Below are 17084 nucleotides of genomic sequence, written 5' to 3' on the forward strand. Positions count from 1 at the left end.
TGGGGCCCCCGGGCAATAGAAGATTATGGGGCCCCATACCAGTGTTTTCCACCTTTCACGTTATATTTTTACAGACTAAGATATAATAATTTATTGACAACAGTAAATATGTTATATTGTGATATTGTACACTGCCAAAAACCCCTGCATTTCACCAAAACTCCATGCAATTTGGCAGAGGTTCCTCCAAAATACAGATAATATGGCAGTCGCTCCCCCAAAATAGACGTTATCTGGCAGCAGCGGTTCCCCTAAATACACATAATTTGGCAGCGGATCACCAATAAATACATGTAGCAGCAGTGGTTCCCCCAAAATACACAGAATAAGCAGCAGTCCCCCCATTATACACAATCTGGCAGCGGTTCCCCCAAAATACACATAATCTGGCAGCTGTTTCTCAAAATACACTTAATCTGGCAGCAGCAGTTCCCCAAAAATAATTAATCTGGCAGCAGTTCCCCCAAAATAGGTGCCCCCAGTATAGGTAACCAGGTCAAAAGGTATCCCCAGTGGAAGTATCCAGGTCTATAGGTTTTCCCAGTGCAGGTATCCAGGTCTATAGGTGTCCCCAGTATAAGTAGCCTAATCTACAGGTGGCCCCAGAATAGATAACCAGGTCTATAGATGTCCCCACTTAAGATAGCCAGGTCTATAGATGTCCCCAGTTAATATAATATGCAGCCAGGTGTATAGGTCTCCCCAGTATATGTAGCCAGGTGTATAGGTCTCCCCAGTATATGCAGCCAGGTGTATCGGTGCCCCCAGTATATGCAGCCAGGTGTATAGGTGCCCCCAGTATATGTAGCCAGGTGTATAGGTCTCCCCAGTATATGCAGCATATACTGGGGGCACTTACAGACCTGGCTATACTGGGGAGACCTATACACCTAGCTGCATATACTGGGGAGACCTATACACCTGGCTGCATATACTGGGGGCACCTATAAACCTGGCTGCATATACTGGGGAGACCTATACACCTGGCTATACTGGGGAGACCTATACACCTGGCTATACTGGGGAGACCTATACACCTGGCTGCATATACTGGGGGCACCTATACACCTGGCTGTATATACTGGGGGCACCTATACACCTGGCTGCATATACTGGGGGCACCTATACACCTGGCTGCATATACTGGGGGCATCTATACACCTGGCTACATATACTGGGGAGACCTATACACCTGGCTGCATATACTGGGGAGACCTATACGCCTGGCTGCATATACTGGGGGCACCTATACACATGGCTGCATATACTAGGGAGACCTATACACCTGGCTGCATATACTGGGGGCACCTATACACCTGGCTGCATATACTGGGGAGACCTATACACCTGGCTACATCTACTGGGGAGACCTATACACCTGGCTGCATATACTGGGGGCACCTATACACCTCGCTGCATATACTGGGGAGACCTATAAAGCTGGCTGCATATACTGGGGAGACCTATACACCTGGCTGCATATACTGGGGGCACCTATACACCTGACTACATATACTGGGGGCACTTATAGACCTAGCTACATATACTGGGGGCACCTATAGACCTGGCTGTATATACTGGGGGCACCTATAGACCTGGCTATCTTAAATGGGGACATCTATAGACCTGGTTAACTATTCTAGGGACACCTGTAGATTAGGCTACTTATACTGGGGACACCTATAGACCTGGATACCTGCACTGGGAAAACCTATAGACCTGGATACTTCCACTGGGGATACCTTTTGACCTGGTTACCTATACTGGGGGCACCTATTTTGGGGGAACTGCTGCCAGATTAATTATTTTTGGGGAACTGCTGCTGCCAGATTAAGTGTATTTTGAGAAACAGCTGCCAGATTATGTGTATTTTTGGGGAACCGCTGCCAGATTGTGTATAATGGGGGGACTGCTGCTTCCAGATTCTGTGTATTTTGGGGGAACCACTGCTGCTACATGTATTTTTGGTGATCCGCTGCCAAATTATGTGTATTTGGGGGAACCGCTGCTGCCAGATAACGTCTATTTTGGGGGAACGACTGCCATATTATCTGTATTTTGGAGGAACCTCTGCCAAATTGCATGGATTTTTGGTGAAATGCTGTCAGATTACATGTATTTTGGGGGGAAACACTATGTCAGAGTTCAAACTTCCCCGGCAGACCTTTTACACCACTGCTAAGGTCATGTATATTTTGCCCCACCCATGACCACGCCGACATTCTGTTGCGTAACCACACCCATTTTTTGGCGCGCCGCGCAGGGGTTTTTGTCAGTGTACAATATCACAATATAACATATTTACTGTTGTCAATAAATTATTATATCTTAGTCTGTAAAAATATAACGTGAAAGGTGGGAAACACTGGTATCGGGGCCCCATAATCTCCTATTGCCCGGGGGGCCCCATGAGTTGTCAGTCCGCCCCTGGATCCACCATATGAGCTGGGAAACCACCATTGCCTGCACTCTCATCAACATGCGCACCAGCACGGCCATCACTACACACTAGGAATGCAATGCCATTTCTTTCCTGTGACAAATGCTCAGGACATGGAGCAGTGCAGATTGGTGCTGATTCTTTTCTGTACTACGATGACAATTATGCGAGGGGAATCATTTTCAAAAGTACCAATGCATGGCCACTTTAAATCCTCAAGGCTCATTCCTCCCCCCCCCTACCCTTTCCACTTATGTCCTCCCCTTCGCCACCATCTCTACTAATCCCTCAAATATGCCCCTCTTCCATTTCGGATATCCCCTCCCATTTTAACAGACCACCAACTACCGCAGTCAGGTAACACACCTTTACAGACCTCCCTCCTGGCACCATGATCCCTGCCTCACTAATGTTAATTTCCGAAGTTTCGGTACCCCTCCTTCCATCACTGTTTTCACTCCCCCCCTCTCCCTAACATCCATGCCATTTTGGTGGTCAGTGGCAGTGTGTCACTGCCTGCACACAACCCACTTTACTATAGTATGAAACCAGGGGAGGACTGGGACCTTTTGGCCTGGGGGGAAACACAAACCAGAGGCCCGTTATCATAGCAGCCCCAGCCCAAATGATGTCACAATACTAAATAATAATATCAATAATTTGCCTCACCAGGATTGCACTTTTATTTAGCTTTCCTGTATAAGAAGAAGACACAGACACCCAGCACTAGGGGAAAAGGGAAACAAAGGTGAATGAGAGAGGGCTGGTGCCAACCAAGAGGGCTTCTGAACATTTTTCAAATCGACAGTGATTTGAAAATTGCTTGGCTAATGTTACCCTATGAGCGTGTTCTCACAGCAGTGTTGTGATTTTTTAAAAATCGCAAACACACTGCATGTAGCATTTTTAGAGCAATTCATTCAAAAATCGCTTCACAAAATCGCAAATTGCTAGCGATTGCTATTGAGATTTTGGCGTGTACTAGCCCAGAGAGAGAAGGAGTGGAGAGAGACTGAGAGTAGCCGGAGATGGAGCAGAGAGCTTATCTGTACACATCACACAGAGGCTACTTGCCTGTAATAGGACTCCTCTCCCTGCCAGTCTCACACAAGTCAGAAAGCAGCCCTCCTGGAGTCTAGGGACTGTCAAAAATATTTCAACTTTTTTAACACCTTATCCAGGGGCGTAACTAGAAATCACTGGGCCCCCCTGCGAAAATTTGGATGCCCCCCCCCCCCCCCCCATAGGTACCAAATAATTGTAATGGGGCAGCAATTCACTATAAAATAATTGTAATGGGGCAGCGTTGCACTATAAAATAATTGTAATGGGGCAGCGTTTCACCATAAAATAACCGTAATGCACCAGAAATTCATCGTAAAGTGGGCAGCATTTCACCGTAAAATAATCGTAAAGTGGGCAGCATTTCACCAGAAATTAATCGTTAAATGGGTAAAGTGGGCAGCATTTCGCCATAAAATAATCATAAAGTGGGCAGCATTTCACCATAAACTAATCGTAAAGTGGGCTGCATTTCACCATAAAATAATCGTAAAGTGGGCAGCATTTCACCATAAAATAATTGTAAAGTGGGCAGCATTTCACCATTAAATAATCGTAAAGTGGGCATTTTACCATAAAATAATCGTAAAGTGGGCAGCATTTCACCATAAAATAATCGTAAAGTGGGCAGCAGTCACCAGAAAATCGCAATGTGAGCAGCGTTCACCAGAAAATTGTACAGTGGGCAGCAGTCACCAGAAAATCGCAATGAGGGCTGTGTTCACCAGAAAATCGTACAGTGGGCAGCGTTCACCAGAAAATCGTACAGCGGGCAGCATTCACCAGAAAATCGTACAGTGAGCAGCAGGCACCAGAAAATCGCAAATGGGCAGCGTTCACCAGAAAATCGTACAGTGGGCAGCAGTCACCAGAAAAATCGCAATGTGGGCAGCAGTCACCAGAAATTCGTACAGTCGGCAGCGTTCACCAGAAAATCGTACAGTGGGCAACAGTCACCAGAAAAATCGCAATGTGGGCAGCAGTCACCAGAAAATCGTACAGTGGGCAGCATTCACCAGAAAATCGTACAGTGGGCAGCGTTCACCAGAAAATCTTACAGTGGGCAGCTTCACCAGAAAATCATACAGTGGGCAGCAGGCACCAGAAAATCATACAGTGAGCAGCAGTCACCAGAAAATCGCAATGTGGGCAGCAGTCACCAAAAAAAAAAAAAAATCGCAATGTGGGCAGCAGTCACAAAAAAAAAAAAAAAAATCGCAATGTGGGCAGCAGTCACCAGAAATTCGTACAGTCGGCAGCGTTCACTAGAAAATCGTACAGTGGGCAGCAGTCACCAGAAAAATCGCAATGTGGGCAGCAGTCACCAGAAAATCGTACAGTCGGCAGCGTTCACCAGAAAATCGTACAGTGGGCAGCAGGCACCAGAAAATAATATAGTGGGCAGCAGTCACCAGAAAATCGCAATGTGGGCAGCGTTCACCAGAAAATCATACAGTGGGCAGCAGTCAACAGAAAATCGTACAGTGGGCAGCAGTCACCAGAAAAATCGTACAGTGGGCAGCAGTCACCAGAAAAATCGTAGAGTGGGCAGCAGTCAACAGAAAATCGTACAGTGGGCAGCAGTCAACAGAAAATCGCAATTCCCTTGGGCTGGCCCGGGTCAGAATTGGATTATGTGGGGGTGGCAATTGGCAACAACAAGAAGTACACAATCAAAATGTATAAAAAAACCTTGTCTGGCGAGTGGCGACCTGGACCCAACCTGATCCCTCCGAGTCTGACTCCTCCTCCAGTCAGCCCAGCAGAAAGCTCCCTCTGACAGCCAGGCTTCTCCTCAGCAGATCAGTGAGCCGAGCGGGAATGGCTGATGGCTCCAGGCGGGGGGCGGAGTCAAGTCAAGTGAAGTCCCGACTCCCAACTCCCGGCCAAATAGCGTGAACACGCTCACGCAGCACGCTGCCTGCACGCAGCCACGCACCAGGGCACGCACGTCACGGCCATGCCGCCTCAGCCCGATTGGTTATTTTATTTACAAGGGGAGGATGGAGGCAGACCAATGCAAGCCGTGCATCTTTATTCATCAGCCTCTGCTCCGCCCATACAGGCTATTGAGCGGCGGTGGTAAACATCGCGCGTACAGCTCGCTACTATTCACTGCGGTTTGCACAATTGTCCTGTGCCCGCACGCGTCGCCGGCCCTAAGTACTTGGTATCTGAACGGCCCGGGGGGCAATTGCCCCTCGTCCCCCCGGGTCAGTCCGCGCCTGTATGAAACCCACATCTATACTCAGTACTGACAGAAAGAAAAGCCATTATGATTCGATCATAATGAAGGAATCTGCCTGTAACAATTGATGCATGTATGGCCAGCTTTAGATTATGGTTTCTAATTACAAGGTGCACAGCGCTTAGCACCGGTTACTAAAACCAGGAGCCCAATAGCAGCAATAACATGCTGCGCGGGTCGCGTAAGGGAAATTCACCGTGATCGCCGTACCCCGAATTACACCTCCCTCCGAGTTGCAACGACTTGGAGTTTAGTGGCAGCAGGAAGAGCCGTCATTTGGCGCTCCCGGCGCCCAACTCACCCGCAGCGTACAAATACTAAGGGCCCAGGGCTTTTCTGAGCGTTTTAGCCATCAGAGCTTTCTGAGAGCTTTTTAAAAACGCTCAAATTGACTTACATTAAAATCATGGTAAAATCGTGATTGCGGTAAAATCGCTCAGAAAAGTGCTTATAGTGTGTCCGAGCCCTTATGCAGAGAAAGGGAGAAAAACGGTGAAGAGAGAAAAGCTGAAAGAGAGGGAAGAAGGTATTTGCCTCATCAGGATCGCACTTTTATTTAGCTTTCCTGTATGACACAAGAAGACACAATCACCTAGCACTAGGGGAAGAGGGAAACAAAGGTGAATGAGGGAGGGCTGGTGCACACCAAGAGTGATTTGAAAAGCGCTTGGCTAATGTTACCCTATGAGTGTGTTCCCACAGCAGAGTTGTGATTTTTCAAAATCGCAAACATGCTGCATGTAGCATTTTTTGGAGCAATTCATTCAAAAATCGCTCTGAAAAATCGTTTTCCAAAATCGCACTCGCAAATTGCTAGCGATTGCTATTGCGATTTTGGCATGCACTAGCCCAGAGAGAAGAGGCGTGGAGAGAAATTGAGAATAGCATGAGATAATAGATTGGTTTACATTTCCTACCCTTTTCTTTGCTATATCCTATTACTTTTTGTACTCTCCTCTTGTGAATGTCTGATTCAGTTCAGGAACACAAAAACTGGTCAGTTCCGGACTTGCAAGCCCTCTGCGAATCGCATGGCATTGCCTCTTACAGCACAGACAAAGCTAAGTTGGTGGCATTACCCCAGAGATGGAATCCTTATCGCCACCTTGCTTAATGCCTCCATTCACCGCAGTCCTGATACGCCCGGCGTGGTTGCCAAACCTGACCGGCCAGGATCAGTACATATTCCTGGAGTCCCAAAAGCGAGAACTTTGGCTCCAGCATGAGGCAAAAATGCTCCAGCAGGAGGCAGAGATGCTCCAGCGTGAGGCAGAGATGCTCCAGCGTGAGGCAGAGATGCTCCAGCGTGAGGCAGAGATGCGCCAGCTAGAAGCAGAACACCAAGAGAGTCTGCACCAGATCAAGCTCCAGACCAAAGAGCTACGGCTCCAGCGTGAATTGGAGTTGGCCCAGTTAGCCCAAATGAATCTACACTCTTCACTATGTGCTTCTGTGGAGAGATGTGAACCTCTACCCTTGACCCTCACAGTGAAACTTCCTGTCATGGAAGAGGGCACGGAACGAGACTTTCATGTATGCACCTCTGCTCTGAGCAGACAGCCAGAGAACCCTGGTGCTGGACAGTCACAGAAAACTGCCCCATGACTGGGAAGGAGGTAAGCCTATTGCATGTACCCGTCCTGGTCTGGTGAGCTTTGCTCCACCAAGACCTGCAGCTACTGCTAATGCTGCTCTCCAGTCAGACACACCTGCTGTTCGCATGTGTAAACTGTGTGGCGAGACCGGCCACATACAGTCCTTCTGTCCCAAGAGGAAGAGGACCACAGTCCCTAGCCCGAAGGTGGCTAGCAACCCTGATCCATTACCTGCATTACCCTCTGCACTGCCTGTCAGCATGTCAGAGATGCTCTACGGTTTCTGAAATCTTCAGAGTGCTCCAGTGAACGACCACATAATCTTTTGCTCCAGCGATCTGGAGGCAGATGTCCCCTTGGTCTGTTCCAACTCTGCCATAGAGAAAAATATTCTCCAACGAAAGCTCCTCGCCCTGACTGAAGTTGGGAACAACTCCCATGACACTGTTGTCCAAGCTCCTAAGAAGGCCAGATGGGGGGTGGGTTTTCAAGAGCGGGCTGTTGAGTTGTTTCCCTCTTCTACTGTGCTTGGCACTGATCTAAGCACGCTTGTGTGCCCTTCCGAGTTCTCTGCTGACATGCAGGAGATCCCAGCAGGACTCCCTGACAACTAGGAACTGTACCAACCTCTAGGGAAACAGGGAGATGTAAACCCCTTACCTGCTATTGCTACTGTACCTAACGCCGCTGGGCGGGAGGTATTCTCAGATTTAAATGTACCAGCAACTGACTGTCCTTTATCTATTGCTGCACCTGTTATTGCTAATGTAAATGCATGTGTCAGTGGTTACTGTGATATCAAGTATGCTGTACATTTTCTGGTCATTCCAGGCAATATGGCCAGCCGCGTGAACTCAGAACCAACAGAAAGGACTGCCTCTGGTAATTCTGACCTTCAGGCGGATGACAATCATGCTAAAAATGACACGCCATGTGATGCAAATGTTTGTGTTAATGTTGTGCATGATTGTGAGACTACACTGGCTGATGATTTTAGTGTCACCTGTAGTCTGGACTCAGGACTATCTGGAGAAGTCTTGACTTACCCTGATATCTCTGACCCCATACCAATGTCAATATTGATGTAATCTACCCAAAATGTGATGTTTATTGTGGTGTACCTGTGCAGACAGACACGCAAAGTACTGGTGGTAACCTGAGCTCAGAGCATACAGGCATTCCCGTCAGCTCTGACCCCAGAGAGTTTGACATTCAGCAGCTGACCTCAGATCTCACTAGGCAGCTGGCTGAGTCTAGTATTTCCACATCAGTGTGGGTACTACTGAGTGACCCCAACCTGTGCGTGCTTAGGGGTCACACCACTAAGCCACCAGCAGCGGAAGCTCAATCACAGGGAGAATTGTAAATACACCCGTGAACCCATTCCCCATGTAACAGACACCCCAGGTAAAAATGTAGTCCACTTAAATATGTTAGAACTGCCTGTCTGCGTTCTGTCTGCATGGGCTTCTAAGAGTGTACAGCCAACTAGAGCAGGAAGACACAGATCCCCTGTCAGGCTTGATAGCTCCCACGCGAGAATAGGCGGATGATGTGAATGTCACCCTCCACCTTTCGTACTCCCAGAAGGCATTGCTAAAGGGCACTGCACCTCCACAGCGAAACCTTCGCAGAAAACCTGGGACAGACAAACAGAAGTTCACAGACGGGACCCGGGAACTCACAAGCCCTTACAGCAGATCCCCTATCGCACCCCCCCCCCCCCCCCCCCCGAGGTGCAAGCAGAAGTAAAGAGGAAGTATGTGGAGTGGATACAGATGGCTGTCCTCTGCAAATCCTCTAGCCCACAGGCCACCAGGTTCTGTGAGGACCAGTGATGGGCTGAAATTTCGCTTGTGTGAAATTTTGCATTGAAATTAGCATTTTCGCATCGTAATCCTAATTTCAGGAAAAATCGTAATTGATTTCATATGTAATAGTAGTATTTCATCATTTCGCATAATTTTTCGCATCATTTTCGCACAATTTAGCAAAATTTTGTGCCGACTTTGGCAGTGAATAGCAAAGCCCCTATACATGCTATTGCTACCAAAATTGGTACATATGTTAAGGAGAATAGTGGGTACAAGTCAAAAAAAGAATTTTTCAAAAAGACATTGGTCTCAATTCATAAAGCATTACCGCATGTGGTAATGCTGAACACAGCAGACTTTCCCGAGCACTTAGCGTGTCAATTCATAAAGGCTGTTACCACATGAAAAACTGAAATTACCGAGCATGTCAGTAAATTGTCAGCAAATGTCAATTCATAAAGCCTTCAACAAGCGGTAAGCCAGAAAATAATTAACGACACCTCTGGTGACATCTTAACAAGTTACCTACACCTCTGGTGAGGTCTTAACAATGCAAAGTGCAGGGAGCCGAAAGTCTGTGCAGGGAGCCGAAGTCTCTGTGAGTCTGTGCAGGGAGCCGAAGTCTGTGTAAGTCATCTGTGCAGGGAGCCAAAGTCTGTGTGAGTCATCTGTGCAGAGTGAGTCATCTGTGCAGGGAGCCGAAGTCTCTGTGAGTCTATGCAGGCAGCCGAAGTCTCTGTGAGTCTGTGCAGGGAGCCAAAGTCTGTGTGAGTCATCTGTGTGAGTCATCTGTGCAGGGAGCCGAAGTCTGTGTGAGTCATCTGTGCAGGGAACCATAATTAAAGCTTGTAACAAAAGAGAGATATCGCCACACTTCTGCTGTACCGCTCAATGGACTGCGGTAATTTACCGAACTTCAAAGGCAGCTGTGAAAATCTTTATGAATTAGCACACAAAGGTCTAAAATATGGAATGCGGTATTTTTCCTCCCAGATTTTTTTTACCGCATCACACACACAGGTACCGAACAGGCACAGTGACACTGCGTGCGCTCTCATAGGTAGGTGGGTGCACTGTGAACAACAGGTAGTTATATGCAGTTACAAATCTGCACCTGTCACACACAGGTAGTCACTGAATGTGCTGGGCCTAGCAGTGGCACAGTAGGAATTACCACCAAGGGGCCAAAGGCCAGCTGCGACTGACAGGGCTGTATTTAATGCAAGTGGGCCACACACAAAAAAAAATAGATCACAAGAACAAGATTGACTCTCAAAAGAGCTGTTGAGGGGTGCTTTTTTAGCAATAAAAATCAGCAAGGAGCAAGCTAACAAGCCTACAAGAGCCTAACTAAGCTTTCCCTATGTGAGTCTGCAGCAGCTCTCCCTTCTCTAATTACTGCAGGCACACGAGTGAGTAAAATGCCTGACGCTGCCTGCCTTTTATAAGGGGGGGGGCCTCCAGGAGGGAGTGTAGCCTGATTGGCTACAATGTGCCTGCTGACTGTGATGTACAGGGTCAAAGTTGACCCTAATGATGTAGTATAGGAGGCGGTTGAACCGTCATAAAGTTTGCATTCGATCGCAAACGCATACCACCAAAGTTTGCGCAAATAAGTTCACGTGCGAACCATTCGGGTCATCTCTAACAGCAACTCATCTCCTCCTCCTCCTCTCTGTCTCCCCCTCTGAACTGTCCCCCTGTTCATTTCATCTTCTGGGATCCCACATGACATCCATGCCATGATCATCATCATCATCATCCATAGCTTTGTTTGTATCGGGCACTTCCAAAACTGCACTAACAACAGGTAGTTCATCATCATCCTCACACCTTACATCCATGTGTATAGTGACGCCTAAGTGAGACATATGAGGTGGTGTTGGAGGAGTAGGAGGAAAAGAAGAGGAGGTGGCAGCAGACTTGCCTGCAAGCCGTGGCGGTGTCACCAAGTCTGCAGCACAGCCACGTACTCCATGCTAGCCAGCGGTAAGCAGGTTTACCCAATGTGCTGTATAAGTAATATACCTGCCCTGACTGTGCTTTGCAGACCAGGAATCCATGGTCAGATGAACCCTTGACCCAATGCTGTGTGCCAGAGATGACATTACTTGCCTTTCAACATCACGGTACAGTTTGGGTATCGTCTTTTTGGAAAAATAATTGTAGCCTGGTATCTTCCACTGCGGTGTCTCAATCGCCACCAATTTTCGGAAGGCCTCAGAGTCCACCAGCTTGTATGGTAACAGCTGGCGGGCTAACAGTTCCACCAAGCCAGCTGTCAGATGTCGGGCAAGGGGGTGACTGGCAGACATTGGCTTCTTCCGCTTAAATATTTATTTAATGGACACCTGGCTGCTGTGGGCAGAGGAGCAGGAACTGCTCAAGCTGAGTGGAGGAGTGGAGGAGGGTGGCTGTGAAGGTGCAAGGGCAGCAGAGGATAAAGCGGCTGAAGATGCTGGACCAGGAGGAGAAAAAGGGGGCAGAGTGTGGCTTTGCATTTGTGTGATGCTTTTCCTCATGTGCTCATCCCATTGGTGTTTGTGATGGGAAATCATGCGCAGGCAGTTGTCTCTAGGTGGGTGTTGCACTTTCCACAACTCAGTTTTCGTTGGCAGATATTACAGATGGCATTGCTGTAATCTGAGGCAGAGACACAAAAAAATGCCACACTGGTGAGCTCTAGGATAATGGCATTCTGGTGGTGGCAGCAGCATGCGCTCAAGGGCATGTTGGCTGGCTGACCGAGCTGTTTGCAATGAACTCCACTTGCTGCTTACAGCAACTCGTCTCCTCCTCCTCCTCTCTGTCTCCCCCTCTGAACTGTCCCCTTGTTTATCCCGTCTTCTGGGCTTCCACATGGCATCCATGCCCACATCATCATCATCCTCCATAGCTTTGCTTGTATCAGACACTTCCAAAATTGCACCAAGAACAGGTAATTCATCCTCATCCCCACACCTTACATCCATGTGTGTAGTGACGCCTAAATGAGACATATGAGGTGGTGTTGGTGTAACATCCTTAGTGCCTTCATCAATAATGGTTGTGGATCAGTAAATTCTGCACAAACATGTGTGAATAACTCTTGCGACATCTAAAGTGGAGTGGCTGTGGTGCTAGTAGTAGTAGTGGTGGTGGTGGTGGCTGCCTGCTGAGTGGTAAGTAGTTGTGGCGTGCCCGAATCAGAGCAGGAGGAGGAAGATATGTCACAGTTCCGTGCGGAAGCCGAGGAAGATGAGGTGTTCTGTGTTAACCAGTCAACTTAGTTCTCAAAATTTTTGGAGTTGAGGGTACGTGCCCTCTGAACACTGTGCATTGGTCAAGGGTCGCACTAAATCACACCAGCATGACCTCAAAAAGACCTGTGGGGTTGCCTTCCTCTGCCTCTGTTTGTCATTGTTTTCCATATTGGGGTATGCAGTAGTACTAACAATATTCAATAGTGGTAGACAGTGTGTGTAATCACAAAGAGGCACCCAATCAGTGTCAAATACACAGCAACTGTGTGTGTGTGTTTGTGTATCACTGGGCTGTGTACTTTAACACACAGAGAGAGATAAAAAAAAAACTGGAAAGATATGAACTGGAAATACAGTGTGCTGGTGGAGTACAGCAAGGGCCAGCTGGGACTGTGGGCTATATGCAGTGTCACCCACACGAAGAGCTATGCTATAGTAAGTTCAATCACAAATACAGTGGAAAGATATGCACTGGTAAAAAAAGTGTGCTGGCAGAGTACAGCAAGGGCCAGCTGGGACTGTGGACTGTATGCAGTGTCACCCACACAGAGAGCTATGCTATATTAAGTTCAGTCACAAATACAGTTGAAAAAGATGCGCTCGTAATACAGTGTGCTGGTGGAGTACAGCAAGGGCCAGCTGGGACTGTGGGCTGTATGCAGTGTCACCCACACAGAGAGCTATGCTATAGAAAGTTCGTTCACAAATACAGTGGAAAGATATTCACTCGTAATACAGTGTACAACAAAAGAAAAGAGGGATCGGCACTGCAGAGATACATTTATTGTCCAAAAGTGAGGCTCGGTACATAAAGTGACAAGTATGCGGCAGCTATACAATAAAAAACTTACCAATGCTGCGAGGTGTGGTAGGTTCGCGCTTCCACGGAGGCTAAGGTGCAGGTTGCGACATAGCCAGGCATATAAAGGCCTTAGGGGAGGCAACCGGCGCAACAGCGCCGTCAAAGTCCGCCTATTTACGATTTGAATGGCCAATAACGCTGCGGAACGCATATGCGTTCCACCTGCATATCCTGGTTCATATGTCATTTCCTCCTTATGGTATGTCGAGCAGTCCACACTTATTAGGTGGCTGCTATTGCCAATTGCAAGCGACAAATACCGGTTAGGAGATCAGCGCCATCTAGTGACTAAAAATAAAGTGACATGTGCAAAAATCTAACTTTCACAAGTTAGATTTAAAGACTGCAGGTATATGTTGCAGATAAATTACGGTGCAAAGTGCACATAGTTACATAGTTACATAGTTATTTTGGTTGAAAAAAGACATACGTCCATCGAGTTCAACCAGTATAAAGTACAACACCAGCCTGCTCCCTCACATATCCCTGTTGATGCAGAGGAAGGCGAAAAAACCCTTACAAGGCATGGTCCAATTAGCCCCTAAAGGGAAAAATTCCTTCCCGACTCCAGATGGCAATCAGATAAAATCCCTGGATCAACATCATTAGGCATTACCTAGTAATTGTAGCCATGGATGTCTTTCAACGCAAGGAAAGCATCTAAGCCCCCTTTAAATGCAGGTATAGAGTTTGCCATAACGACTTCCTGTGGCAATGCATTCCACATCTTAATCACTCTAACTGTAAAGAACCCTTTCCTAAATAAATGGCTAAAACGTTTTTCCTCCATGCGCAGATCATATCCTCTAGTCCTTTGAGAAGGCCTAGGGACAAAAAGCTCATCCGCCAAGGTATTATATTGCCCTCTGATGTATTTATACATGTTAATTAGATCCCCTCTAAGGCGTCTTTTCTCTAGACTAAATAAACCCAGTTTATCTAACCTTTCTCGATAAGTGAGACCTTCCATCCCACGCATCAATTTTGTTGCTCGTTTCTGCACCTGCTCTAAAACTGCAATATCTTTTTCGTAATGTGGTGCCCAGAACTGAATTCCATATTCCAGATGTGGCCATACTAGAGAGTTAAACAGGGGCAATATTATGCTAGCATCTCGAGTTTTTATTTCCCTTTTAATGCATCCCAAAATTTTGTTAGCTTTAGCTGCAGCTGCTTGGCATTGAGTATGATTATTTAACTTGTTGTCAATGAGTACTCCTAAGTCCTTCTCCAAGTTTGATGTCCCCAACTGTATCCCATTTATTTTGTATGGTGCTAGACCATTAGTACGTCCAAAATGCATGACCTTACATTTGTCAACATTGAATTTCATCTGCCATGTATGTGCCCATATAGCCATCCTATCCAGATCCTGTTGCAATATGACACTATCTTCCTGAGAGTTGATGATTCTGCACAATTTTGTATAATCTGCAAAAATAGCAACATTGCTCACTACTGCATCTACTAGGTCATTAATAAATAAATTGAAGAGCAGTGGACCCAGAACAGACCCCTGTGGGACCCCACTGCTAACAGTCTCCCATTTTGAGTACGATCCATTGACCACAACTCTTTGTTTTCTGTCCATTAGCCAGTTCCCTATCCATGAACTCTTCCCCAGTCCTTGCATCCTCAACTTTTGCACCAGACTTTTGTGGGGAACAGTGTCGAAGGCCTTTGCAAAGTCCAAGTATATCACATCTACAGCATTCCCAATATCCATATTAGCATTCACTACCTCATAAAAGCTGAGCATGTTAGTCAAACAGGACCTGTCTTTAGTAAACCCATGTTGATACTGAGAAATAAGATTATTTTCTACTATGAAGTCATGTATAGTATCTCTTAGTAACCACATTACTAAGTGCAAATTTCCGTGCAGGTATCTCTAGGATTGAGATATAAATATATATAAAAAACACATTTTTATGTATATAAAAAAGTGAAGGAGGGGAAAAAACTTTGTCTTTAATCAACATTAACCATTGAAGGTAATTAAGGCGGAGTTAAAAATGATGTACTACATCATACATGAGGGGAATGGGAGAAGGAGGTATAGCATCACTAGACCATGTGTGATAGAACTGTAATCAGCAATTCCACCATTTGCGTGACATAAATAGAGATTACTGGTGAGAGGGAAAGGGAAAGAAGGAGGGATAAGGGACAGTGGAAAGGGAAGAAAGGGGAAGAGAGGACGAGCAGAGAGGATGGGGAGAAAAGGAAAAAGGGAGGGGGGGGGAGGGGTAGTTGGTAAAGGGAAAAGGAGAGGGAGGAAAGGGAAAAGGGCAAATAGGTTAGGAGAGGGAAAAGTCGGGATGGTTGCAGGGGAGTAGGGATGCGGAGATAGGGAACACAAAAAGATTGATAATAATAACATTTAGGATTGTTGCGTCAAAAAGGTCTTGGATCATGGATCTCATTCATGCCTAGAGGGCCCATAGCTTCAGTTCGTAGAATTAGGAGGGCTTCCTCTCTTTTCAATTGTCTCTCACGATCTCCTCCACGAGTTCTAGGGGGTACTTTAATGATCCCCGCAAAAGTTAGTAATTCCGGATTCCCTTTATGTGCTTCCCTCATATGTGAGATGAGTCTCGGTGATCCTCGACCTGATTTTAATGAATTGTAGTGTTCCCTAAATCTTCTATTCATAGACCTTGTGGTTTCTCCCAAATTTCTCCCCCCTCCCTTTTCCCTTTTCTCCCCATCCTCTCTGCCCGTCCTCCCTTCCCCTTTCTTCCCTTTCCACTGTCCCTTATCCCTCCTTCCTTCCCTTTCCCTCTTACCAGTAATCTCTATTTATGTCACGCAAACTGTTGAATTGCTGATTACAGTTCTATCACACATGGTCTAGCGATGCTATACCTCCTTCTCCCATTCCCCTCATGTATGATGTAGTACATCATTTTTAACTCTGCCTTAATTACCTTCAATGGTTAATGTTGATTAAAGATAAAGTTTTTCCCCTCCTTCACTTTTTATATACATAAAAATGTGTTTTTTATATGTATATATTTATATCTCAATCCTAGAGATACCTGCACGGAAATTTGCACTTAGTAATGTGCACTTTGCACCGTAATTTATCTGCAACATATACCTGCAGTCTTTATATCACACAAAGGTTTTGTGAAAGTTAGATTTTTGCACATGTCACTTTATTTTTAGTCACTAGATGGCGCTGATCCTCTAACCGGTATTTGTCGCTTGCAATTGGCAATAGCAGCCACCTAATAAGTGTGGACTGCTCGACATACCATAAGGAGGAAATGACATATGAACCAGGATATGCCGGTGGAACGCATATGCGTTCCACAGCGTTATTGGCCATTCAAATCGGAAATAGGCGGACTTTGACGGCGCTGTTGTGCCGGTTGCCTCCCCTAAGGCCTTTATATGCCTGGCTATGTCGCAACCCGCACCTTAGCCTCCGTGGAAGCGCGAACCTAGCGCGAAACGGTTGTCAGGCGTTCAGTGCCCAGCACCCACTGCATCTACCACACCTCGCAGCATTGGTACGTTTTTTATTGTATAGCTGCCGCATACTTGTCACTTTATGTACCGAGCCTCACTTTTGGACAATAAATGTATCTCTGCAGTGCCGATCCCTCTTCTCTTTTGTTGTAAAATGCATCTGTTCCAGGACCAGAGCACGCAATATACATTCTAGTGAGCGAGCTGTGTTTACACTGCCTACCCCAGACGACACCAGCTATCCTATACTACAGTGCCAACTATTCCTCTACTTGTCGTAATACAGTGTGCTTGCAGAGTGCAGCAAGAGCCAGCTGGGACTCTATGCAGTGTGTCACCCACAC

General features: G+C 46.6%; 1 protein-coding gene across 10 annotated transcripts in view; it reads right to left on the reverse strand.

Moving 5' to 3' along the window:
* CTNND2 (catenin delta 2) overlaps positions 1-17084 on the reverse strand; it is a 2713436-nt gene that overhangs the window by 14037 nt on the left and 2682315 nt on the right. The gene's annotated exons all lie outside the window — the stretch shown is intronic.

This window comes from Hyperolius riggenbachi, chromosome 5, assembly GCF_040937935.1.
Source record: "Hyperolius riggenbachi isolate aHypRig1 chromosome 5, aHypRig1.pri, whole genome shotgun sequence".
Classification (NCBI taxonomy): domain Eukaryota; kingdom Metazoa; phylum Chordata; class Amphibia; order Anura; family Hyperoliidae; genus Hyperolius; species Hyperolius riggenbachi.